The sequence below is a fragment of the Hypanus sabinus genome, chromosome 3 (assembly GCF_030144855.1).
Source record: "Hypanus sabinus isolate sHypSab1 chromosome 3, sHypSab1.hap1, whole genome shotgun sequence".
Classification (NCBI taxonomy): domain Eukaryota; kingdom Metazoa; phylum Chordata; class Chondrichthyes; order Myliobatiformes; family Dasyatidae; genus Hypanus; species Hypanus sabinus.
The window spans coordinates 11,477,952-11,481,367 of record NC_082708.1 but is presented as its reverse complement, the minus strand read 5'-3'; positions in this window follow the sequence as shown (position 1 = coordinate 11,481,367).

Here is a 3,416-nt window from a genome sequence, read left to right as displayed (position 1 = left end):
CTTCCTCCCTGTCTGTATTAGACTTCATTTTGGTAATAATGAGGTCACAACTACAGCTTTCACTCTTCTTTGTATCATTCAAAGAATGGTCATGTTCTTGGAAACTTCTACAGCAGTGTTTTTCAGAATGAATCACATTGATGTAAGATGATGAGATTGCTTGAAAGGTTACAACCTTTCAATGACTTCCAAAGGACAGAGAAGGTGCCAGTGGCATAGTTCCTGTTCCGCTGTTGGCATGATAGTGGGGCAGCCACGTGGCTTGACTATTTAATCCCCAGCCCAGGACTTCAGACTCATAGAAGTCATATAGTCATAGAACACTACAACACGTAGATGGGACTTATTATTCTGGCATCTTCCTCCTTCCTATCCATTCCTGAAGAAGGGCCTCGGCCAGAAGCATAGACTGTTCATTAACTTCCATAGATGCCGCCTGACCTGCTGAGTTCCTCCAGCAGCTTGTGTGTGTTGCTTCAGAAAATAACTTTATCATTATGGCTCAAGACAATGAAATAGTGGTGCTACTCCAGTCCGTGCAAAAACAGATACTTACAATGCATGTGGTATGGCTGATGCACCATCAATACCTCTCTCTGAGATGTAAAGGCGAGATATCGGCTTTTATTGACTGGAAAAAGGAACAAGCAGTGGTTGACCACCATACTACATCCTGGAGACAGAGAGATGCACCATCAATAACTCTCTCTGAGATGTAAAGGTGAGATATTGGCTTTTATTGACTGGAAAAAGGAACAAGCAGTGGTTGACCACCATACTACATCCTGGAGACAGAGAGATGCACCATCAATAACTCTCTCTGAGATGTAAAGGTGAGATATTGGCTTTTATTGACTGGAAAAAGGAATAAGCAGTGGTTGACCACCATACTACATCCTGGAGACTGAGGGAGGAGCAGTGCCTCCAATCGCCTTTACACAGGGGTCTGTGGGAGGAGCCACAGGAGCAGTCAGTAAGGGGCGTGTCCAGACAGGTATATGTAGTTCAACACAATGGCTTAATAAAAAAACATCCCATATTTACATGCAACAAGTGACTTTGATAGTCTGTAACACTCACAGGCCATTGGCAAGCTGGGGTGTAGCATTATTGAGCTGCACAACAGCCCTGGGGAAGAAGCTGCTTTTCAGTTTTACTGTCTTGGCCAAGATGTTTCTGTATCTCGTGCCAGATGGCAGGAGATTGAACAGAGAGTGTCCAGGCTGGGACGGGTTTTTACTGATGTTACCAGCATGCTGTAGGCATTGAAAGTTGTAGATTGTCTCCAGGTCCTGTGGTTGAATCCTAGTGATGTGCTGAGCTGTCCTAATCACCCGTTGGAGTGCTTTGCGATCTTTCTTGCTGCGTCTGGAGTACCAACCTGTCATTACCATTGATCGATATGACGAGGATGGACAGACTACAACTGTTTTAGACCAACATTACCATGTGGCTCTTGAACTTGACCTTTTGGACTTGGAGGCAATTCAATGTGGTAGAACCGAGGCGAGGTGAGGCAGCGGGCCCATCACCTCGAGCAAGGAAGACCCAAGGTTCGATCAGTTTAAGTACCAGGCCGAACCAGAAAGGTCGGATACGGCAGAATCAAGGCAGCAGGGTCCGGATAGTTCCCAGAGCAGGACGAGGCGACTAAACCCAATGTTTGGACATCAATTTAGGCGCCGGGCCAGATTGAAAAGGTCAGGGTGTCGGAGCCCGAGGCGAGGGACAGATCCGTTCAGCTCACTGCTCCACGATGTTTACTCCGTTCTGCGCTACCCGGACTATCTTTGTGGACTTCAGTTCAGGAAGTTTCTTGCTTGAGGTTATTGTTTGCATGATTTGATTTTTTTTTCTCTCTGCACATTGGGTGTTTGATGGTCTTTTTTATGGGTTATTTTGGGTTTCTATGTTTTGTGCCTGTAAGGAGACGAGTCTCAAGGTTGTATAATATATACGTACTTTGATAACAAATGTACTTTGAACTTTGACTAATGAAGGCCAATGCACCATATACTTTCTTTGCAAAAACAAAGGAATGGGTTGTGGATTACAGGAGGAATGGTGACGGCTAACTCCTGTTGACATCAATGGATCTGGGGTTGAGAAGGTAAACAGCTTCAAGTTCCTCAGCATCACCGAGGACCTCACATGGTCTGTACACACCAGCTATGTGGTGAAAAAAGCACAACAGTGCCTCTTTCACCTCAGACAGTTGAGGAAGTTTGGTATGGGCTTCCAAATCCTAAGAACTTTCTACAGGGGCACAATTGAGAGCATCCTGACTGGCTGCATCACTGCCTGGTATGGGAACTGTACCTCCCTCAATCGCAGGACTCTGCAGAGAGTGGTGTGGACAGCCCACCGCATCTGTAGTTGTGAACTTCCCGTGATTCAGGACATTCACAAGGACAGGTGTGTAAAAAGAGCCTGTAGAATCATTGGGAACCCAAGTCATTCCAAACATAATCTATTCCAGCTGCTATCATCCAGGAAGTGGTACCACAGCATAAAAGCCAGGACCAACAGGCTCCGGGACAGCTTCTTCCACCAGGCCGTCAGACTGATTAACTCGCACTGATTTGAGTGTACTCTATGTTACACTGACTGCTCCATTTATTATAAATTATTATAAATTACTATGATTGCACATTGCACATTTAGATGGAGACGTAACATAAAGGTTTTTATCTCTCGTGTATGTGAAGGATGTAAGAAATAAAGTCAATTCAATTCAATAGTCACCCGATCAACTATGTTCTGGTTCATTAAACAGCCTCGTCTTTTGACATTTTAAGCAGTATAGACACATAATTCTTCATTGATTACTATGATTTTTTTTTTGCATTCTTTTGATCACTTGAATCGAAATGACATTGATCGAACAGGAGATAACAACTTTCAGGATAGACATGTGGGTGGATATAGTTCTGGCTCATGGTATCACTGAAGTACAAAAAGCTCTGACCTGAAATAGTTTGTCAGCTTGCAATGAAGAAGGTAGAAATCACCTTCTTATTAAACAATAACTTGCGAGTGTGCATGTATGAATAAGGTATGTTTTAATTAAGAATTTTTCCTGGCTGTATGTTTGATTTGTTTGGTCCTTTGAAGGAGCTAACTAACTACAACTCTTCTCCTCAGATAGTTTAACAGATTATTGGTGAAGTCTAGACACAAGCTATTTTGGATGCTGGCAAGCTTTTGGCAATTTTCTCTTCAACAGGCTCGCTAAGACTCAAGGCTACAATCTCATGCTTCGCAGGTTAAAGTGATCAAACTTTTTTTCACCATTGCAATTGTTTAATTTCTATCACATTCACAAGTCGGTGAGATTAGATCTTATTTTCTACGCCGAATTGTTCTGCTCCTTTGAAGGAAATACCTGACCACAGACTGATCTTTGGCAGTTTAAC